This window comes from Lynx rufus, unplaced genomic scaffold (genome assembly GCF_022079265.1).
Source record: "Lynx rufus isolate CCGP_SWC_20201006 ecotype Redwood Valley unplaced genomic scaffold, mLynRuf1.p SCAF_9, whole genome shotgun sequence".
Taxonomy (NCBI): domain Eukaryota; kingdom Metazoa; phylum Chordata; class Mammalia; order Carnivora; family Felidae; genus Lynx; species Lynx rufus.
This window is the reverse complement of record NW_025814897.1, coordinates 40,043,993-40,068,198: the sequence shown is the minus strand read 5'-3', so window position 1 is coordinate 40,068,198 and position 24,206 is coordinate 40,043,993. Positions and strand designations below refer to the sequence as shown.

The 24,206-nt window shown below is 44.9% G+C and overlaps 1 protein-coding gene across 4 annotated transcripts in view; it reads left to right on the top strand.

Annotated features, from left to right (window-relative positions):
• The first annotated feature begins 21,659 nt into the window (after positions 1-21,659).
• The window catches only part of CEP295 (centrosomal protein 295), a 56,508-nt gene continuing 53,961 nt past the window's right edge, over positions 21,660-24,206 (top strand). For all 4 annotated transcript variants that reach the window (XM_047072570.1, XM_047072568.1, XM_047072572.1 and 1 more), the window contains exon 1: positions 21,660-21,767. The gene's annotated coding sequence lies outside the window, so the exon portion shown is untranslated. The remainder of the gene's footprint in view (positions 21,768-24,206) is intronic.

Sequence of the window (24,206 nt, the reverse complement as noted above, 5' to 3'; positions counted from 1 at the left end):
GCGGTATTTGCTTCCCTGAAGCATTGTCCTTGGGAAGCTTTGAAATGCAAATATTCCCGGAAAAGGTTAACATATTAACTACTCTCTGGCACTTTAGTCTGAATTAGTCTATCCACGGATTCCTCAGATAATGTTCTTAAATTTCCCAAGGAAGGGAATTGAAGGGTGATTTCGATAGTGGAGAAAAGAAGAGAATTTTGGAGGCTGAGACCCTGCCTTGAGACCCACTACCTGAGTAGGGATGCGAGAGGCCATTGGGTGCCTCATGGGAGGTAAAAGCCCCAAACCAGTGAGGTGAACACTAAATAAAAGTGTGTAGAGAGTGCTGAGCCGAATTCACCCTATACTTTTTCTCAAGGTCTAAAAGGAGAAGAATTGGATCCTGTGGTCCCCTGCCTGATCTGCCTCCCTCTTTGAGCCAATTATTTGCCTTTTCCTCTTTGTGGCAGAGTTTAGCTTGCTATTGCTCCAGAAAGTGGGAAAAGAAAGCTAATTTAACAATCCCGACTGTTGCTCATTGTAAATCATTATTTATCGCAGACGAGCAATTATCTGTAAGACTTGCCAAGTGTACCTTGTTTTTATCAAAAAGTTCTTTAAAGTGGGTTAGAAGGCTTTGGTCCAATATAAGTTACCTTCAAAAAAAAAAAAGAAAAGCATTCAGGGTTCTAAATGATCCTCAAAGGCTGTAGGCATGGGAAGTGTTCTAGAACACTTTAGGGGTGTAACATGGTACCTCAGTTTTCCCCAGGGTGATCAGTGTCTGGCGAGCTAAAGATCAGACTACAGAGGACAGCACTGATCCAAGCAAACACAAAATGAATAGCTCACACTTCCCTGATGGACCCTATTAGGTTCTGTCCCCCAAGCCTGCACACTTGTGAACCTTTAAATCAGCCAGCCAGCTCCTCCGTGTCCCAGCCAGTCACTGGTCATGAACACAAATGATCCAGGGTATCCATGGCAATCACCCTTGACCCCACCCTTGCTCCAAATTCCTTTGCTCCTCCAGTTCTGGTGGGTTCTAACCTCACTGGTCTTCCCTCCCAATTCTGGCCTTCGAGTAACTCACTTGACCTCTGAATTGAGATCCCAAATTTGATGCTCAGAACTCTGTACTCGTTGTAATATATTGGATTTACTCATCACCCAATATTCTGATTCTTCTCCCCGAGAGAGAGGATTATAAAAGCTTGCCCTGTGGAACCCCAGAGTAGCTATAGGCTCACTTGGCCCATAAAAAGTGGGCAGAAAGGACCCTAGGAACATTCCCTCTGTCTCAGTGACAGGAAACATTCAAGGGAGAGGCAATTCCATCAGCCTGGTCTCAAGATGCAGATGTGAGAGTGGCAGCTGATCCATGTAGGATACAGAAGTGAGAAATAAACATTTGTTATCATAAACATTGAGATTTGGGAGTCTTGTTTGTTACTGTAGCATAACTGATTCACATCCCCTTGGATTCCCACCACTTACGTCAACTTTAGACAGATTGCCAGACAGACTGTCAGACTTGGCTCTCGCCCCAGTGCACCATGATATTCAGAAAGGGAGGATAGACCCATCAGCCAGGGAAAAGCAACCTACTCATGTATTCTATGACGGTTCAGCACCTGGGCAGCGGTATGTAATGTTCTGAGTCCCTAGATTTCATCTGTTTCTCTGGGTTTAAGTCCCTTAACAAAGTCTCATGCCAGAATCTAGAACCCTACGTGATACTAAGGTCCCCTGTGGGTGAGCTAAGGTAGAATGTCATGGCATGGGTCTCTTTCAGGCTTTATAAGAGGGAATCATCCATCTGGCCTTGCCCAGACCATCTACTTGTCTAGAAAATTACCAAACTCTATCCGACGCTACAGAGATGAATTTTCTAAGAACCCAGTAGTAATCATTAGAGGTGTTCCTTTCTATGTCAAGTTTTCTTCACGTATAGATTTTCCTTTCTTCTCTTTATCACGTTCTCAACCATAAAAATAAGGTGGCAAGGTCAAAAGACCATACCTCTAGGATCTGACAAATATATGTCTTGATTATGCCATGCTCCCCCAGTGTAACCTTGAGAACATCTGTACCTTCCTGGGGCTCCCGTTCCTTGCCTGTAAATCTGGGGTAACCGTTCAGAGACTTGCTGGATGGTGGTTCTGACACCGAGTAAGAAGGCATTCCCAAAATAGGGGCTGCTCACTGTATCACATTTTCCAAGCCCTGCATTTCCTCCTTACTGGCAACAGATAAATTCCAAAAAGCTATCTTTTAAGGAGGCCTTTCCTTCATTAAGGTAATGTGTTAAAATTGTGTATTTCAGTATTTTCTCTCCTACCCTCACCCCACACCTCAGGAGGATAGAGGCCGTAATAGACTCAAGTAGCTACCAGATGGCTCAGAGTGTAATAAATGTTCAGTACGGGCTGTGAAATAAAATAATGAATGAATGGACTCAGAATGGTGAGCCTTACAAAATAATACGCAACTACTTATTCCTTCCACTTCTTCACCCTTAGTTCTCCTTCTGTTCGTACGTCAATCCTGTGTTCACTTGTGTCAGTCATCAAATGAAGGAAACGTGAATGTGTGTGCATGTGTGTGTACGTGTGTTATGCCCTGAGCTCTTCAGGAGAGTCTTGTGTCAAAAAGAAAAAAAGAAGAGAAAAGGTATGTCCAAAAATGTATTCTGTTAAAGTAAAATTGGGGAGGAGAGCCCCTGCACCCACGTGGCGAGTCACAGCTTACCCCACTTCGACTCCGCCATGTCCCCCGGGTCCTGCAAACAACACATCGATTCTGCTGTGTCAGCTGATCTTTATTGCATTCAGAGTGTACACAATTTATTAGCAGGACTTACAGCCATCCAGTGATCTAAATTATACATGAAATCATAATAAAAATTTAAAAAGGTAACCAACACCCCTGCCTGCAAGTTTGTAGATTGTGAAAAATACCAAGCGTTTGGTTTTGTTCTTAAATAGATCTCAGATCTTCCCTGGCCTCGGTGTCTGCCCGGCATCCAACCAAACCCTGTTTTGGTACGTGTGTTCAGCTGTAGTGGGACTCTTCCACGCTCTCTTCCGAAGCGCGGCATGGGTTCCAGAGGCTTCCAGGGGATCTGGGTCCATCTAGGTGGGAAAAAAGTCTTTATCACAGTCAGCCAAGCCCTCGTTTTGAAGTGCTTTGGAAAAGCGCGTTGGAAATACACAGTGGTTCTCTCCCCAAGAGCGCATTCAGAAAGTAAAGTGCAGTGCTTTGCAAATTGTGTTCCTTGACCACGTGCCTCAAAATCCCTGGGATGGGTGGATTTCAGTGCTGATTTCTGGGCCCTACCCCAGACGGGCTGGATCAGAATTTTAAGAGAAGGAAGTACAGGGATCACTATTTTTAATAAGCATCCTAGGGAAATCTTCAGCACATGCAGTTGTGAAAATCATTAGTATATCTGTTTGGAGCCTGGGTTCCAGAGTCAGATGGGACCTAGTTTGAATTCTTACTAGCTATGTGACCTTAGGCAAGTTACTTAACCTCCTTAGACCCCAGTGCCCAAACACCCGAAAAAGTGCCCCACAGTGTGTTGGAAAGATAAAATGAAATGCAATTGTGCATATTGTACTTCTCCAACTCCACGTGGATAGAAAAATCATCTGGGGATCTTTAGAAAGTGCAAATTCTGACCCAGGGAATGTGGGTCGGAGCCTGAGATTCTGACTTTTTCTAATAAGCCCCCTGGTAAAGCCAACGCTGCCGGTCCCCCCAGCCACACTTGGAGAGACTGCCCGACAGAGTACATTCTGAATAAATGTTAACTGTTCCATTTCAATTGCCCCCTTATTCATTGTTTCACTTTCCAGGGTCTCAGTTATCTGTGGTCAGCTGCGGTCTGGAAGCAGGTGATCCTTCTGACCTATGGTCAGAAAGTCAATGGTAGCCGAACGCCACGTCACAGTGCCTATGTCATTCGCCTCGCTTCATCTCATCACGTGGGCTTGTTATTATTTCACGTCATTGCGAGAAGGGTGAGTACAGTACCATAAGATACTTTGAGAAAGAGAGGCCACATCATATAACTTTTATTACAGTATACTGTTAGAATTTTTCTGTTATGCTTACTTACTGTTGTTAATCTCTTACTGTGCCTAATTTATTAATTACACTTTATCATAGGTATGTAGGTACAGGAAAAATATAGCACATGTAAGTTGCACTACTATCTGCGGCTTTAGGCATCCACTGGGGATCTTGAAACATGTCCCCTGTGGCTAAGAGAGGCAAGGGCCACCGAACGAGAACTCGCTGGGCAAGGGTGAGAAGATGGAGCAGTGTCATTGTGTTTTAAACCCTGATCATCCATTATAATCACTGGTGGTGTTTTGAAAAGATCCCTGGGCTCCAATCTCCAAAGATTCTAATTCAGTATTTTTATGGTGGAACCTAGGAATCTATGTTTTCAAAGTGCGACAAATGAAGGGTGCCTGGGGGGGGATCAGTCGGTTGAGCGTCCAACTTTGGCTCAGGTCATGATCTCGCGGTCTGTGAGTTCAAGCCCTGCGTCGGGCTCCGTGCTGACAGCTCAGAGCCTGAAGCCCACTTCAGATTCTGTGTCTCCCTCTCTCTCTGTTCCTTGCTGCTCATGCTCTGTGTCTCTCAAAAATAAATAAACATTAAAAAAATTTTTATAAAGTGCAGCAAGTGAGCCAGGATTGAGAAATCTTGTATCTGAAGTTGTAAGTATCTTTGATGAAATTTATTTTGCATCCACTGAGAGAATGTCAAAATGTCCCCCCAGTACAAAACTCTTATTCACTCTTGCTATAGATTGAATGTTTGTGTCTTCCCCTATATTTATAGATTGAAATTCTAATTCCCAAGGGGATTATATTTAGAATTGGGCCTTCGGGAAGTGATTGGGTCATAAGGGTGGAGCCCTCATCAATGGGATTACTGTCCCTTACAAAAGAGGCCCCAGAGAGTTGCTTTGCCCCTTCGACCGTGTAAGCATACAGCAAGAAGACAATCCAGAAAGAGGGTCTCTACCAGATACCATAGCTGCTGGTGCCTTTGTCTGGACTTCCCAGCCTCCAGAACTGTGAGAAATAAGTTTCAGTTGTTTATAAGCCACCCTGTCTGTGGTATTTTGTTATAGCAGCCCAAACATACCGACACTATGATACCAGTCTAAAGTGTACTGCCCGAGTCATGGCCATTAGTAGGGAAAAGAGGGAAGAGTGGTCATAGCCCCTAGACTGTTCTAGCAATTCATTATAGGGCCGGTCTCAGTTCCTTTCTGTCCCTTAAGGTACAAAGGAAGAGAGGGCCACAGGAGGCAAACACCACAGGGCGGCCAACTCCATCACTTAATAGCTATGGCATCTTAGACACGTGTTTCAACTCCATGCTCCTCAAACACCTCATCTATAAGCTATGGAGATAACATCTAGTCTACCCACCTCATAAGCTCGTTATGAGATTCAAAGGAATACTCTAAAGCCTTGCTACTCAAAGTGTGGTCCGTGGACCAGCAGTATCAGCATCAACCAAAAGGTCGCTTAAAATGTAGACTCTCTGAGCTACTGAATAAGCCTCTGCATTTTAACAAGATACCCCTACCCACCCAGTGATTCCAATGCAAAGTTTACAAAAGCCTGCATTATGCTGAAAAAAAAAAAAATTGGAGGGAGATATTATAAGAAGAAATAGCCCTACATTCTCATTGGAAAGGAACAAGCCTTACATTATACATGAACAATGAGAGATGAGGACGAAGCCACCCAAATCAAGTGCTCGCTAGTGTCCATACGTTTCCAGAAAACGACAGCAGCAACAGCACCATTAGCTGACATTCTTTCCAGCTCTGATTATAATAGTCAGCTCTTTCCACATGTTTTCACGATCGAGGAGCAAATAATGATAATAGTTACACATTGCGGTGGGATAAAAGGATGGGATTGTTCAAGCCCAGATCAATTGTCTTGGGCACAGCTTCTGAAAGTTAAATGGGCAGGCAATCACTAGGTGTCTTGCAAGAATGCAGATTTTGAGATGACGCTTGAAGCGTTACATTTTGAACAAGCTCCCAGATGATGCCCGTGCGTGGACAGTACTTCAGGGAGTAAGCTGTGAGGACCCAGGCCCCCCAGGCCCCATACCGGCGGCCCTGAGGGCCAGGGAAAAAGAAATATCTGCGTACACCTTAACATATCCGGGGTACAACAGATAGGAAGCTGTATCCTCACATTAATTTGAGGGTCGCTCCTGCTCCTGGGGACATCTTTAGTCCTAATGCACACAAGGTGAGGGTGGCTGGCTGGGAAGACACCTGCCCGGTGCACAAGTATAAGCACCACTTTGTGGTGAGATGTATGTCCGTCAACAGCGCTGACAGGGAGGGAAATAGCCAGTGATTACATGGCGGTGCCATCTGGGAAACCCGTCAAGGTAAACCTTTCTGGTTCCCCAGAACCTCGTACTTGGGTTCATTTGCATATGTCTCCTTGGAGCAAGACCATAAGTGCACAGTTTCCAGAAGCCGCGCGAGGTTCTCTCCCTGGCCCCTGCTGTAGGCATAGATGTTTAACAACCGTGGCAGCTCACCTTTCGGCGAACTCCCTAGGGAACTGGTTTCATGACACTTGGCCTTGGTAGAGCGTTCCTACTTCCCAGGTTCCTGGGGGTATATGTTTGATGGGCCGGGTAGTGTCGTACCACCTCCTTCTACCTGGATTCATAATACTTTAGCAAGAAATTGACCTCCAAGAAGAGAATGTCCCGAGTAAACACTGCTAAGAAAGCCTCGGCAAGCTCAATATTCAAACATTCATCACATAACTATATTCTTATTGGAGAAATCAAAAACCACCAGGGAAAATGAATACATGTGACTGCATAATATATCGTTAACTTCTTTTTGTCAAAAACACCTAAAATAAGGATGAAAGGCAAATAAGAAACAGGAGAAAAGGTTGGCGATTTAAAAAAGATTTAATACACAAAAAACAAATCAATAAGGGAAAGACTCCTCGTTGAAGTGCAGATGAAGGACATCACCTAGGAATTCACACAAACAACGCATGTACAAATGCTCGATAAATCTATACCTAAAATATGCAAATAATCCCAAAATGCAGGCGGAAAGAAAATATTTTCCCTATGAGATTACTAAAGATGAAAAGTATTGACAAAACCCTTTTTAATGAGCATCGAGCCAATGGCACTGTCAGGTCCCGATGGGAACATAAATTGGTCAAATATGTCAAATAACGACGAAATGTGTCAAATGTGTCTTTAATATTCATACCTTTTTAAAAAAATTTTTTTTGGGGCGCCTGGGTGGCGCAGTCGGTTAAGCGTCCGACTTCAGCCAGGTCACGATCTCGCGGTCCGGGAGTTCGAGCCCCGCGTCAGGCTCTGGGCTGATGGCTCGGAGCCTGGAGCCTGTTTCCGATTCTGTGGCTCCCTCTCTCTCTGCCCCTCCCCCGTTCATGCTGTCTCTCTCTGTCCCAAGAATAAATAAAAACGTTGGAAAAGAAAAAAAAAAAAATTTTTTTTTAACGTTTTATTTATTTTTGAGACAGAGAGAGACAGAACATGAGCAGGGGAGGGTCAGAGAGAGAGGGAGACACAGAATCCAAAACAGGTGCCAGGCTCTGAGCTGTCAGCCCAGAGCCTGATGCGGGTCTCGAACTCACGGACCGCGAGATCATGACCTGAGCCGAAGTCGGACGCCCAACCGACTGAGCCACCCAGGCGCCCCATCATACCTTGTTTTAGAGAGAGAGAGGGCACACGTGAGAAAGGGGCAGAGAGAGAGAGAGAGAGAGAGGGAGAGAGAGAGAGAGAGAAGCAGAGCTCACCCGAAGTGGGGCTCGTGTTCACGAACTGTGAGATCATGACCTGAGCCGAGGTCCGATGCTTAACCGACTGAGCCACCCAGGGACCCTAATATTCATACCCTTTGAGTCGGTAATTCAACTCCTAGAAATCTACCCTAAGGAGATACTTGCACTACAAGATGAATATTCATTCATTTAACAAATACATATCGAGCTCCTATAGTTGTCAAGCATTAGATGAGGAGTTAGAGTTATAACCAGAAAGAAAACAGACAAAATGCCTGCCTTCAAGGAGCATATATTATAGTCAGGGGAGACAAACGACAAATAAATTGTGTATGTGTTTTTTTTTTTTTTCAACGTTTATTTATTTTTGGGACACAGAGAGACAGAGCATGAACGGGGGAGGGGCAGAGAGAGAGGGAGACACAGAATCGGAAACAGGCTCCAGGCTCCGAGCCATCAGCCCAGAGCCTGACGCGGGGCTCGAACTCACGGACCGCGAGATCGTGACCTGGCTGAAGTCGGACGCTTAACCGACTGCGCCACCCAGGCGCCCCTTGTGTATGTGTTTGATGTGCGTGTGTGGGGGGGTGGTGGTGGTGGTGGTGATAATGGTAAGAAAAATAAAGCAGGGCAAAAAAAGAAAAAAAAGGTAAGGGCAACAGACGGTGGAAAGTATTGCTCCCAACAGGGTGATTAGAAAGGCCGACAAGAAGACACTGAACAGACCCTTGAAGGAAGTAGAGAAGCAGGGTGTAGGGATACGTGGGGAAAGATGATTCCAGGCAGAGGGAAGGGTGGCAGGAAAGGCAGGCCAGTGAGGAGGCCAGTGAGACGGAAGCAGAGTGGGGGAGGGGTAAAGATGTGGAACCTGACAGGGCAATGCTCTGAAATCACTCAGGGCCTTGTCAGCCACAGTAAGGCCATTGGGGTTTTACCGTCAACGAAATAGGCAGAATCAGAGGGCTTTGAGCAGAGCGATGATGGTCAACGACATGAGTTTGTAAAGACTCTCTCTAGCTGCTGGGTGGAAAATAGGGTACAAGTGGCCAAGACCGTGAGCACGAAGACCACTTGGTTGTAATTGCAATAAACCAGCTGAAGTATGATGGGGGAGGGGACAGTGGAGGTGGCTGAAGGTGGCTGAATTCTAGATATGTTTTGGAGGTAGAGCCACCAGGATTTCCTGACAAAGCAGATGTGAGTTAGAAGAGAAAGGAGTCGAGGGTGACTCAAGGTTTTGGCTGAAAAGTATGATATTTATCAAGATGGGAAAGCCGTTAGGAGGAGAAATTAGGTGAAATGAAGTCAGAGAAACAAAGGGCTTTCAACTCAAGTGTGTGGTATGTATTAGACTTTGCAGTAAAGACGTCAGGGAGGTAGTTGGATTAGGAAATCTGGCGCTCAGGGACAGGTCCGGGCATATAGATAGCATTTAATCCTAAAGCCAGATGAGATCACCTGAGGAATGAATGTAGACAGAGAAGAGGTCTGAGATGTGAACACTGGGTTGCTCCAAAATTTAGAGATCAGGAAGGCCAGGGGAAGCAAGCAGTGTGAAGAGCAGTAGCCAATGAAACAGGAGCAAAACACTCCTATTAGAAGTGGTTTTCTGGAAGGCCAGTGAAGAATTCCGGGAGAGAAAGGAATGGTCAGTAGGTGAAATGTTGCGAGAGAGATATAAATGGAGGACCAACCATTGGGTCACCAACTGGGGACCTTGATAAGAACTGTCTGTGGAGGAAAACCCGATTGGAGTGGATTCAAGAGAAAGTGAGTAGAAAGTGAGTAGAAAGTGAGGCTGGCAAGTATAAACAGTGCTCTCAAGAATTTCTAGGTGTCTAGGTAAAGAAGAAAACAGGCTGTAGCTAGAGGGGGGGTGACATCAGGGAAGATTTTTTTTTAAAAGATGGAGCTATTATCTGAATCTTACTCCTAAAGAAATGATATGACAGAGAAGAAAAATGACAAAGGAATTCAGACAGATAAGATGGGATCCAATTAACAAAGGTGAGCCTCTCTTGGATAGAACTAGACACAAAAAATGGTTACACAATTATTTATAATGGTAAAAAAAAAAGGAAATTAATGAATAGTTTATCAATAAGAACTGGATAAGTGATTTAAGGGATCTAAGTACAATAAAATAAAACACAATCTTTAATATTGATAGTGAGGATTCTGTATTTATCTACATGATAACATATCCAAAAAAAAAAAAACCAGTATAGTAGGATCCTGACTAAAAATGATTAAAAATGCTTTATCTAGATGATAAGATTTAAAGGTTGTTTTCACTTTATTCTTTAGATATTCTGTGTTGATAACATTTTTTTTTTTTTTACAAAGAACACATATAATTTGCTCAAAGGTATTTTCTCCACTTAGAGCTGCTAAAACAGAAAATGCCCTGCCCTGAAGCCCTCTTAGAGGCTTTGAATGGTGATTTACCATTTAATCTCAGGCCCTTTCAAGACTTCTCCTTTTCCCACTTAACTCCTTCCCCACAAACATCAATTCAAATCTGTCATTTATTAGCTACTTGCTTTTGAGCAATATTTTTAAATCTTAATAAGCTTATTTCTTTATTTGTAAAATAATGACTTAAAAAATTGCTGGTTTTTTTTAACGTTTATTTTTGAGAGAGAGAGAGTGTGCACAAGTGGTGGGGGGGGAGGGGGTGGCAGGCAGAGAGAGAGGGAGACAGAATCCCAAGCAGTCTCCGTGCTGTCAGCACAAAGCCAGATCTGGGGCTCAAACCTACGAACTGTGAGATCATGACCTGAGCTGAAGCCAGACGTTCACAGACTGAGCCACCCAGGTACATCTCCTCCGAAGTCTGTTGTGAGGATCAAAGAAGATAATGTAGGTAAAACGCCTAGTATGGTGCCCGCATATGGGCATATGGGCATATGGGCATATGGATAGTACATTAGGCTATTATTATCTGGTGTGGTCCGGTTTGCTTCCCTAGGGCAGTCCAACTACGCTATACGCACTTAGAGAAGAAGATGATGAAGGGGACCCACTCTTATCAATAACACTGGCACTGCCTTTGCTTCTTCCTATTTCTGGTGACCCTGCTCTCTCCTCTGTCGAATGCAAGGGGACTTGTGAAAGGAAGAAAAAAAATTCCTAGTTTCCCATTGTCCGCAATCATTTCAAAATTTGACAAATCCGCCCTCTAGTGGCAGACATTATAATTTCTACCACTTACCCCCCCCAAATTGGAGTTGAACAATCTGAGGTGCTGCCTCTGTCCTGACTAAGGCACCTGAGAAGGTGCCTAAAACTGGCTCATTGCTCCCTTCCTTGGGTTAAGGCTTTGAAAGACCTTAAAATGCGAACCTGTGCCTACGCCTTCAAGGAGTGGTCCGCCTGTGAATCTTTGAGCTTGGATTAGACAGCCAGAGGAATGAAACCTAGTAATATAAATAAGGGTCGAGAAAGTCAGTGGGAAGTTAGCCATTCAGGTGAACCCTAAAGGGGGCTGCTGGCTATTCAAAGGACGGAAAGCAGGAGGCATGATTCCCCCAAATGCTTCCTCTGGTCCCTCAAAAATTGTAATTGTCTATCTAGGAGTAATACCTCAAAACAGGAGTTAATGTAATAACACTGGAAATTAGGTCTTGAAGGAAAGGAATGCAAAACTTATCTAGCCTGGGAGGTGACTGTCTTTACTATGTTAGTGTGCATTCATGCCGGCATAAAGGACCTATGCTACTCATCCCATTGACAAGATGTGTAATACCAGGCAAGCTATTTAGTCTTTTTGAGCATGAGCTTTCTCATCTGTAGAATGGGGACAATGGTGATCACTGTGCTCTCGGTGAAATACTTGGCAAACCATAGACCATGTAATGGTTTTGTTTGTTCCTTTAAGTCTTCCTGAATGTGGTATGTTTGTGCCCAGTGTTGAAGATGGGGGCACGTACCAGAGAGGGGGTATGCACACCTCTTCTGACCTGGGCCTGGTGGCTTGACGACATCAGGGGATAGATTATGAAGTCCTTAGGCTCTTGGAAAAACTAAGGAGAGAGAGTGTAAGATGAGTAGATCTCTATTAGAAGATTTGGGTGCAATTCCAGTAGTAGAATCCCAATAGTGAAGTCTTAGGAGCAAAGATGGGAGGGAAGAGAAAGAAAAGGAGAAAAAAGAACACAGAAGCTTGAAATCTAGGAAAAGCTACTGGAGATGAGATTCAACTCACAGAAATAGGATAAGGGCTTTGTCTAAAGAAGAGTCAACAAAAGCCCAAATGTGAAACCCACAGACATGGTCTGAGAGAGATAGAAACTGCTGGAAGGGGCTCGGGGAGCTCCAGAGAAGGTGGTTCTGTAACAAGTGGTGTCAAACTCATTCTTAACTGATTTGACGGAATATTGGGTCATCAAATGCCATTCACATACAAATAAGTCAAGGAAAAAGTGGTATGCCAGAAATGGTCTCATGGTCAAAGTTTTATCACATGAGAAATATAGAGGGAAATATAGCAATTCATTGCTAACCAATGAATTAAAGCCCAGTTATTTCTGAAGCTAGATCATCTTCTAATAATCAGAACACAGAGCTGAAAACAGTCTCATATCTAGTGTTTGTGGGTGCATACTTTCTTTCACTTATTTATTAGAAATATATTTAGGACCACCAGTGGTTTGAACCCTGTGCTCTACCCAGCCCCATACAAGTGCAAAATAAATTAGACGTGGCAGTTTCCTCCAAGATGTTTCCAGTCCACCAGAGGATACGGCACAGTTATAAAATAATTATAAAACTAGGTAGAAGGGTTGTTAACGTCGAGCAGAGAAAGTTTGGGATACAGTCGGATCATAGCTGGCTAGAAGACAAACACAGGAAGTACAGAGCATCGTTTACACAACTACTCAGTAAATATGTACTGAGTGATTAGAGTGGAATGGAAAACATGGCATTAACAGAGAGGAATGGGAATATGGATTTGGTGTTGGAAACATCTGGGTGAAAACCTCAGTCCTGTGACTTGAGCCATGTACTCCGGGCAACATAAGGGCTCAATAAAATGGTAGCTATTAGGATGTTGTAGCCTAGGGGTGCCTGGATGGTTCAGTCGGTTGAGCTTCCAACTCTTGATTGCTTAGGTCATGATCCCAGGGTAGTGGGATCGAGCCCGGCATCAGGCTCTGTGCTGAGCATGCAGCCTGCTTAAGATTCTCTTCCTCTCCCTCTGACCCACTCCCGCACTCGTACACTCTCTCTCTCCCTCCGTAAAATTAAAAAAAAAAAAATGAAAAAGAAATACTAAAAAAAAAAAAAAAGACTATCTTAGCCTTGAAAGATGGGCAGGTTATAGATGAGTGGAAAAGAAGGGAAGGGCATTTGTTTTTTTTTTAATTTTTTTTTTAATTTTTTTTTCAACTTTTATTTATTTTTGGGACAGAGAGAGACAGAGCATGAACGGGGGAGGGGCAGAGAGAGAGGGAGACACAGAATCGGAAACAGGCTCCAGGCTCTGAGCCATCAGCCCAGAGCCCGACGCGGGGCTCTAACTCCTGGACCGCGAGATCGTGACCTGAGCTGAAGTCGGACGCTTAACCGACTGCGCCACCCAGGCGCCCCAAGGGAAGGGCATTTGTGTCCCATGACTTATCAAACATATACTTGTCTTGATACTAGGAGGAATCATCCTTGCCATCAAGATGTTCATATTATAAGCTAGCAACACAGAGGCATGGTAGGAAGAGGAGATCAGCCCCGGAAGTCATACAACATTGGTCCCACACTACTAGGGAACAAGGAATCCCGCACACTTTGCACCTCTCTAATGTTGTGATTTTATCCTGTGAAACCCTGAGTGATGAGCCAATGAAGAGAGTTGTTTCATGTATTTCACACCCTTGCACTAGCTTCAGGAGGAAGCATTCTCGGTTGTATTGTACCCCCCAAGCATATCTGTGTTGAAGTCCTAACCCCCAGCACCTCAGAATGTGACCTTGTTGGGAATAGGGTCATTGCAGACATAACTGGTTAAAATGAGGACACACTAGGGGTAGAGTAGCCCCTAATCCAATATGGTGTCTTTGAGTGGTGTCCTTATGAAAAGGGGAAATTTGGACATAGACACACACACAGGGAGAACACCATGTGAAGCTGAAGGCAGAGATCAGGGTGATGCTTCTACAAGTCAAGAAACTGCCAGAGGCTAGCAGAGAGGCATGGAATAGCTCCTTCCCTTCAGAGGGAAGATGGCCCTGCTGACACCTTGATCTCAGACATCTAACCTCCAGAACCGCGAGGCAAGGAATTTCTGTTGTTTAAGCCACTCAGTTTGTGGTTCTGTGTTATGGCAGCCCTAGCAAACTAATACTGAAAGGTGCTAAGAATTTGAGAAAGGGGGGCGCCTGGGTGGCTCAGCCGGTTAAGCATCCGACTTCGGCTCAAGTCATGATCTCACTGTTCGTGGGTTCGAGCCCCTCGTTGGGCTCTGTGCTGACAGCTCTGAGCCTGGACGCTGCTTCGGATTCTGTGTCTCCCTCTCTCTCTGCCCCTCCCCCACTCGCTCTCTCTCTCTCTCTCTCTCTCTCTCTCTCAAAAAAGAAATAAACATTTTTAAAAGATGACTCTGACTCTGAACATCAACAGGTAACAGCACTACCAAGATAAGATCTGGAAACATGAGACTGGCACTGAGGAGTCTGCCATAATCCAATGTCAGTTAGGAAATGACCATCAATGGATCTGTTGATTCCAAAATATACAGTATAGCATCAAGCTTAGGTGTTTCACTTTGGACTAAAAAGTCCTAACTTGGAAGTCTGTTGTGCTCACTTCCTAGGATGTGACCTCTCTGAGTCTCGGCTTCCTCGTTAGTAAAATGGCGATCTCAAGGTGACCCATTTCCTAAATAAGTAAGTATCAGAGCTAGGGTAAGAACTCCAAACCCAGTATACTCACTCGACCACCCACCTGCCTGTACCAGCAAGTGGCCAAGGTCTACATCAGTAAAGGAAAACACTACCCACGTTTTAGATAGTGTCATGACCTACCTCTATCACTTATTCATATTGGGACCCATTTGCTTCCCCTTCTCTCTTCCTACTTGGACATAATAAATTGCTCTGTCCTAACTTCACCTCACATGGGGCCCTGTGTAGGGCAGCGCTTCTCAAATTTCAATGTGCGTACGATTGCCTGCAGATCTAGTTCAAGTGCAGGTTCTGAGTCAGTAGATCTGGGATGGATCCTGAGGGTCTGCATTTCTAACAAGGTGATGCCAACGCTTCTGATCTTTGGACCGCAACTTGGGAAGCATGGGTGTAGATTACTATTACGTTCACAGGTAAATGAAAATGATTTGGGATGAAGGGAACTCTGAGCAAATAGTGATGATTCGTATGTATAAAGCTAGATCAGTTAAAGCAGGTCAGGGGCGAGTGACTCAGTTGGTTAAGAGTTCGACTCTTGATTTCGGCTCAGGTCATGACCTCACGGTTCATGAGATCCAGCCCTGAGTTGGGCTCTGCGCTGCCAGCATGGAGCCTGCTTGGGATTCTTTCTCTCACTCTCCCTGTGCCCCTCCCCCCTCTCAAAACAAATAAATCAACGTCAAAAAAAAAAAAGTAAAGCAGGTCGAATGGCAGTAACAAAGAAACCTGTGAAAGTTGCCTGCCCCAAGCCTGTACTGGTGGCCAAGCTGCAGTACGATGTTTTGAGAGTTATGTTTTTGCTTTTATGTAGGATGTTTACAACTTAAATTTTAAAAATGTAATTTTCACAACTTCTCCGCGAGATAGCGTGGGTGCTAACATTCCTGGCACACAGAGTGCCTAATAGACGTTGGGTATTTCTATCTCTATTTTATATAGAGAGGCTGAGCCTCAGAGAGTTAACGGTTTGTCCAGCAGATGTTCAAACCCACATCAGCTGCTTCCAGCTGCAAAACTCTTCCCACGCCATCTCCTCAACCGCTATGTGCTCGTCTGGGTTGTACATAATCTCCTTCCCACTCACCCCACAACTTTTCACTTAGACTTCCCTCACTTTTTAGGTATGTAACTCACAGTCTACCCACTAATGGCTTAATAAACATTAGTATATTAATAAATACTGTATTAGCAATGTGCTAAAAAAGACTGAAAATATGAAACGCGACCAATCAACTTCCCCAAACTCTCCTCTCCTTTCTCACTCTCCTCACATAAATGGCCCAATTCCTCACCACCCCAGAACTACCCACACACCTTTAAAAAAAAATATTTATAGCTTTTAAAAGCCTTTCTCAGCCCATCTTTCCTCTCCCGCCGGGCACTCTCAATCTCACCGCTGGTAGCAGTTCTAAATTATCCTCTTGAGATACTATCACTTGTTAAACTCTCGTGGTGTTTATGCCAGAGAGAGAGAGAGAGGGCAGTTGGCAAATGGTAGGATGGTTGATGATTTCTGTTCTTGCAGAGATTCTCTTTCTTCCGGAGCTGACACGCGACAATTATTGAGAGTGTCCCTGCTCCCCACTCACCACCACTGTAATTGACGTTCCACTCACACTGGATGTGGGCAAAGGTTCCTGTGCATTCAGAACAGTAAAGCTCCTGCCATCTGAGAAATGTCTTAAAGGGCTCCAATCCTGGAGGGCTCCAGCTGCGTTTTAAGGAGGGGCAGCATCACACGGCAACTCACTAGACTAACTCAAGTCATCACTGCCTACGGCCACTCTTCCTCTTGATCACCGCACACTAACATTCATTCCTGATGGCCGAACAACACTCGAGAAGCTAAATACACGTGCCTCTACCCCACAAAAGACAAAAGGACCTAATTAAAAATTAAGTCCAGGGGTGCCTGGGTGGCGCAGTCGGTTAAGCGTCCGACTTCAGCCAGGTCACGATCTCGCGGTCCGGGAGTTCGAGCCCCGCGTCGGGCTCTGGGCTGATGGCTCAGAGCCTGGAGCCTGTTTCCGATTCTGTGTCTCCCTCTCTCTCTGCCCCACCCCCATTCATGCTCTGTCTCTCTCTGTCCCAAAAATAAATAAACGTTGAAAAAAAAATTAAAAAAAAAAATTAAGTCCAAAACACCAATAGACACTTAAATGCGGTTGGGGTGTGTGTGTGTGTGTGTGTGTGTGTGTGTGTGTGTGTGTGTTTCTGTTTTTGTTTTTGCCTCCTGTCGTCTGAAATAAATGTATTAAAATAGAAGCCAAAAAACTTAACGTTTATCGCATACTTTGTGCCAGGCATTATCTCAAGAGCTTTAAACCTCACAACAATACTACATCCTTTTTAAAGCCGAGCACATTGACTTTTGAGGAGGTTCGGGAACTAGCTCAAGGTCAAAGAGTTGTTAAACCAGAAATTTAAATCTAGGCAGTGGGACTCGAGGTCCAAGATCTTAACTATTATTCTATACTATTTCCCGGGATGCCCAGATGTTGTTTGTCCACGAGAACTTAAATGTAAATCTACAGGGGCACCTGGGTGGCTCAGTCAGTTAAGTGTCTGACTCTTTTTTTTTTTTTTAATTTTTTTTTTCAACGTTTATTTATTTTTGGGACAGAGAGAGACAGAGCATGAATGGGGGTGGGGCAGAGAGAGAGGGAGACACAGAATCGGAAACAGGCTCCAGGCTCTGAGCCATCAGCCCAGAGCCCGACGCGGGGCTCGAACTCCCGGACCGCGAGATCGTGACCTGGCTGAAGTCGGACGCTTAACCGACTGCGCCACCCAGGCGCCCCAAGTGTCTGACTCTTGATCTCAGCTCAGGTCTTGATCTCAGGGTCGTGAGTTCAGCCCGCGTTGGGCTCCACACTGGGTGTGAAGCCTACTTTTAAAAAATAAAATCAGGGGCTCCTGAGCGGCTCAGTAAGTTAAGCGCCCAACTTCAGCTCAGGCCATGATCTCACAGCTCGGGGGTTCGAGCCCTGCCTCAGCCTCTGCATGGACAGCTCAGAGCTTGGACACTACTCTGGATTCTGTCTCCCTCTGTCTGCCCCTCCCCCGCTCATTCGCTCTCTTTCAAAAAGAAATAAACTATAAATAAATAAATAAATAAATAAATCTACAGGCTCTTTCAATTTGCATAAAAGGGGGTGGATTTAATAGCTCCTATCAGTAAACTAGAGAATGAACTGTGTCCAGGGACTTGAACATTCAGGATTCTCTGTGTTTGAGATGAATGTCAGTCTCATTCTTTCAACTACCGCATGTTAGGAACCTCGCCGGAGAAGCTCCAGTGTCATATTATTTTTGTTTTTTAAGTTTTTTATGTTTTATTTTTTATATTTGAGAGAGAGAGACCGAGAGACAGAGAGCGAGTAGGGAAGGGGCAGAGAGACAGAGACAGAATCGGAAGCAGGCTCCCAGCTCTGAGCTGTCAGCACAGAGCCCAACACGGGGCTTGAACTCACAAACCTTGAGATCGTGACCTGAGCCGAAGTCAGACGCTTAATCCTTAATCGACTGAGCCACCCAGGCGCCCCATCCAGTTTCATATTCTAAGATTAGCCCAGAGAGGAAAAAATTCATCCCTTCTGGCTCCAGTAAGAAAAATTCCTGTGAAAGATTCTGACTGGGGCGCCTGGGTGGCGCAGTCGGTTAAGCGTCCGACTTCAGCCAGGTCACCATCTTGCGGTCCGTGAGTTCGAGCCCCGCGTCAGGCTCTGGGCTGATGGCTCGGAGCCTGGAGCCTGTTTCCGAGTCTGTGTCTCCCTCTCTCTCTGCCCCTCGCCCGTTCATGCTCTGTCTCTCTCTGTCCCAAAAATAAAATAAACGTTGAAAAAAAAAATTAAAAAAAAAAAAAAGATTCTGACTGGCCTGATTGAGGTCATGTACTCATCCTTTCATCAATCCCAGTGGCAAGGGGCAGAGAGGACTGTAATTTGCCCAGTCTGGGTCATTTGTCTCCCCCTGTGGCCTGGAGGGGTGGATATATACCAGAGGAGGAGAGAAAGTTGCTAGACAAAATGTAAAATAGCTGTTATATTACGTAAATGGGGATACCTCTTTGGAGTGTGCAAAATGCTCTCATGATTCCTGCCTTTTGAGTCTCACAACCAGCCTACAAAGAGGGCACGCCGAGTATTACTTAAAAAAAAAATGGTGATGAATGGCATTAATTCTTTATCACTCTCTCCATTGAGAGACAGGGTTCACTTCTCCTCTCTTGAATCTGGGCTTGCCCTGTGATATTTAATAAAATACGGCTGAACTTGCCATAACTACTTATCAGTTTTGTCTTTAAAAGGCCCTGCACGCTCCACTTTCTTTCTCTGGGAATACTCACACTTACGATGCCCCCTTTTAAACACTGCTAGTAAGAAGTCAACCCACAGAGAATGGCCACAAAGAGTCATACCATTCACCAGATCCAGCTACAGCCAGAGTCAACTGCCAGCCATAAAGAGTGAGCCATTGTGGGCATTCTAGGGTGGTTTGGCTGGCAACAACAGAAAACCAAAACAGAAACTAGGGCTCATTGGCTTCGTGTCCTACAGTTAGAAAGTCTCAGAGTTGTAATGCTAAACCAGATGCTCTGACTCTAAGCCCACTGGGCTTTCTTTGATTCCTCACTGCCTTCTATTGAAAACAGAACAAGCCTTAATTTAAAATCTCCGATTGCAGGGGCGCCTGAGTGGCGCAGTCGGTTAAGCGTCCGACTTCAGCCAGGTCACGATCTCGCGGTCCGTGAGTTCGAGCCCCGCGTCGGGCTCTGGGCTGATGATGGCCCAGAGCCTGGAGCCTGCTTCCGATTCTGTGTCTCCCTCTCTCTTTGCCCCTCCCCCGTTCATGCTCTGTCTCTCTCTGTCCCAAAAATAAATAAACGTTGAAAAAAAAATTTTTAAAAAAATAAAATCTCTGATTGCAGAATTTCTGCCCAGGATGCAGGTTGGGGAAGTGAAGCATATAATTCACTCAGCAAGCATTTAAGAAGATGTATGTGGCCAGCAACTGAACAAAATGCACTACTGGTTCTTGAGGAACTCAGAGTCTAATCAATAGAGAGGCCTATTGACAGCTCATTTCAATAAGAACTGGTAAGTGCTATGATGGGAAATGTACAGAGTACTTTTGAAAAACATGGCGGGCACTAAACCTACCCAACAGCATGAAAAAATGGGCACATCTTTTGTTGGGTGTAAGAGGGTATCTCTGAGTCTATGTTGAGGATATTGAAGAATATGTTTAGAATGAAGCAACTATTCATCATGATAACTATGACAGGAAATGGAAAGGGAGGAAAAATTCTAGTATTTAGGATAAGGACATGAATTGTAGTCCTGGTTTCACCCTCCACGTACATGTGCTTTTGGCCAAGTCACTGAATTTCCCCTTCACTTCGCTTCCTTATTTGCAAAGCTGAGGTGGGATCACACTATTTATTCTTTATGTCCTTGGACAGTTTGTTTCTCTAACTCCCTTTAAGTGTTGATGTTCCTCAGAGTTTGGTCCTTAGTTCATTGTTCTTCTCACTCTGCAAACCCTCGCCAAGTGATCTCATCCTCTGGTTATCACTCTGCTCTGGTTGTCACTCATATGGAAATGAACCCCAAGTCTATATGCTAGCCCAGCTCTGTGGGCTATCTACCTCTGTAGTCATCCACTACTGCCCATCACTCAATGTTCCACAGGCAAGTAAAGTTCAATGCGTCCAGAGCTGAGCTCATCTCCTTGCCCACTTTAACTGACTCCCACTTCTGATTTCTCCCTTGGTTGGTGGCACCACCTATGAGATTAATTTCACTCTCAACTTTCTCCCCAACCTCACCCATAGTCCTTTGTCAGTACTACTAACTTTGCCTCCGAAATATTTCTACAATTCATTCCTTTGTCTAGATATCCCATAAAAAGCTCAAATTCAAAATATTCAAAACTGAACTCATTGATTCCCCCCCAAGTCTGCTTCTTTTCCTGAGTTCTAGCAGGATGTTATCCTTATCCACTCACTGTATGTTGCCAAACATACATAGAACTTAGGCATCATGGTTGATTTCTCCCTCCCTTTGCTTTCCATAACCAGGTAACCACCAATTTCTGATGTTTGGCCTCGTTTGCTTCTTAAATCTACTCATTTCTCTCCATTCTCATTATGATCATCTTTCACTTCCTGTAGTAGTGTCCTAAATTGATAGTTTTCAGCCTTCAGTCCCTTTGGCCTCTTCTGCACAATGATGCTGAATCTGATCATGGCAGCAACTTCCCTCTTCCCCATTCTCCATTTTCTAATTGTTTGATTTTTTGTGTTTTAACTGCAGGCTACAAAATCTAGGAGGGGGCCATAATCCGTTTACCCTGGTCTCCCCTGCACCTACCACACTGTACCTGGCACATAATAGTTGCTCAATAAATACGAACCTGGACCCATCCCTTTTCTGATTACAGGTTATTTATAGTGAGTAAATTTGTAACATGTTCTACATGTATCGGACCTTTGGAGGCACAGAGTGTCATGATACAGTTCAGTGTTGTCCAAACTGGAGGCCTTGAAGGAACGCTGTGAGACACTGCAGCATAATGTACCAAATGAATTGTGTAGGCAGTGCACAAAAGGATGTATATCCCAAGGCATCTTCATAACAGGGCTTAAAACTAAAGTCACCCTCAACGCTCTGGGCAAATATTTTCCCCTTTCTGGACCTCTGCCTCCTGATCTATAACATGAGCGCATTGAGAGAAAGGCAGCAAACTTCAAATCCGCGGCAGGTACGAGGAATAATAGGCCGATGCGTAGGGTTTGACGCGGGCGCGTGCGCGGGCTTTTCCGGCGCGGCAGTCCCGGCTGTCCTCGGGGGAGGCGGGACTAGGCCGATTCCCGCGGCTTGGCCCAGCCATTGGCGGGCTGTTTGAATGACGGAAGTGACGGGAGGTCGGCGATGGCTGCCCCGCAGGCGCACAAACGGCTGTTGGGAAGCTGGTGGGCCCCTGGCGCTGGGCCCTTTTCTGTCTGAGCTGTGATTCCTGACCCCGGGTTTCTGGTTCACGGGTGAGTGACGGACGCGCCTGCTTCCCGCGGCCCGGCCGTGCAGAACTCCTTAAGCCCCGGAACTCGAGGTGTGCTCCTCCGGAAGGGGATGCCTTGAAGGCCCCGGGCCCTGCCTGGGGTCGGGCTGGCGGCGGTGAGGAGTGGGGGGACTGGAGGTGCGTCCGGACGCAGACCCGCTGCTTGCTGCGAGAGGCTGCTCCCGGACTTTAGGCGCGTGTGGCCTTGCGCCCCCTCCCGGGGTGCTGTCGCGCGAGGTCCTTGGGCTTGCGAATCGGGGGCAGCCGGGAAGGCCTCCGCGGTTGCTGCTGTAAACGAAACGCTTTTCGGTGCGTCCTGCCCTCCCTTCCCGCTTGTCTGCCGCGGACTTGGCCTGAAACCTTGTACCGGTTTAAGAGCACTGCCTGCAATTGTTTCTTGCAGACAGAGTGCTCTGTTTTGGTGTCTCTCACCTTTAATTTCTCAGGTAGTACGTCCGGCCGCAAGCTGAGCTTTTAAAACAGTGGGGGAACGTTTGAGTCTTTAATACTAAAACAGTATTGGCAGTTTCACATTCATTAAGTCACGTAATCATCAGAACAACCTTTTGGGGTAGATGCTGTGATTTCCAATATACTTTAAGAAAACGAGACCAAAGTAACGTAAGTGACTTGGCCAGTGTCTTCCTGCAGTAAATGGCCATGATGAGTCTTGAACGCAAATCTTCTAGGGCTTGTATTTTGTGGCTACAGTATGTGCCATTTAATCCTCGGGACAAATCCTTAAAAGATAAATTAGTATCTCTGTTACTGGATGGTATTAATACGCAGAATTTAAAAATCCATATTGATAGGAATAAATGATTTAATGAATAAGAGAAGGAGCAGGGGAAACTTCCGTACAGTAGGATTGCGATTGGTAAGTGTAGGAGGAAGAATGGAAATAGAAAATGCTTTTTGGCAAACGCCACAGTTAATGTTTCAAACAGCCATCAGTGGTTACTCAGGAGCAAACGTATAGTAAGGAACATGATACTTACATATATAGCCTCAACTGTCTCTCCACCAGATACTTAACAAAGGAGAAGCGGAGAGACCTGGTAGACACGACCCAACCAAGTGATCAAAATTAACATCAGCAGCTGGCAGTAAGACATGTTAACACAATTTAATACACTGGGAAAGGTCGCATCATCGCTTCTGCGGTGTTCTTGCCAAAAATGCATACTCTTAGTGCAACTACAAGGAAAGATTAAGTGACTCCATATCGAGGGACGTTCTACAAAATAACTGACCAGTAGTTTAAAAAAAAAAAATCAAGAGGTTGAAAAGAAAGGCACAGACTGAGGAACTGTCCCAGATTAGAGGAGTCGAAGGAGGCATTACGATTTCAGCAGTGGTGAAAATGTAGTTCACAGACCTTCAGCTCCCGTATTCTGAATTCATTTGCATGGCTGCTTCTGGCCAGTGGCTGAACATGGCAGGACATTAAGGCAGGCCTATTCCTGAGACACAGGGACTTTCGCTTAAGAACTCCTCAGAGGTCTTACTGAATCAGCCTCTTTAGGCTGCATGGCGGTCATCTGCCCAAATTTCCCTCTCTCCATTAATTGTCAAATTGGCATGGAAGTCTGTCTGAAGTGCTCCCAGCTTTTACTGGCTCCCTCCCATTTTACCTCACACAGGCATCTCCTAACAAAATCTTTGTGGGTTTAATCCTGTCTTGTCCTCTGCTTCTTGGAGGATCCAGAGATCTACAACTGTTGAAAGCAATGGGTTGTCCTTGAATTGGGTCCTGGTTCAGAAAATGGACATTAGTGGAGTACTTGACAAAATTTGAATAAGGTCTGTAGATTAGTTAAAAGTATTGTGCGAATGTTAATTTCTTGGTTTTGGTCGTTGTGCTGTGATTGCCACTTAGAGGAGCTGGGGAAAGAGTACAGTATATGGGAATTCTAAGTCTGAAATTACTTACAAATAAGTTAAAAAATTAAGAAAATTATATGCAAGAGAAAAGTCACTCTATCACATCTAAGGTGGTAAAAGTAACCTATGTTTTCCTATGCTCCTGAAGCAAATAAGATGAGAAATACTCAAAGCAATCTGAAAAAATAGTGTCACCCCCCCCCATCTTTTGAGGTTTACCTTAGAATAAAGTATAACCATCCAAGTGTAACATGTGAGGAATTTTTACATATGTATACACCTGTGTCATCATTATACAGATCAAAATACAGATCATTTCTAGCACCCTTGCAGGCTCCTTGTGTCCCATCCTAGTCATTAACCTACAGAAAGATGACCCCCTATTTTAACCTCTCTAATCATAGATTGGTCTTGCTTGTTTTTGAGTTTCATATAAATGGAATTTTGTAGTGTGTTCTCTTTTTTGTCTTTTTTCCCTTGATACATTGTGAGATTTATCAGGTTTGTATATGAATTTTCAGAGACCTTCAGAAAAATT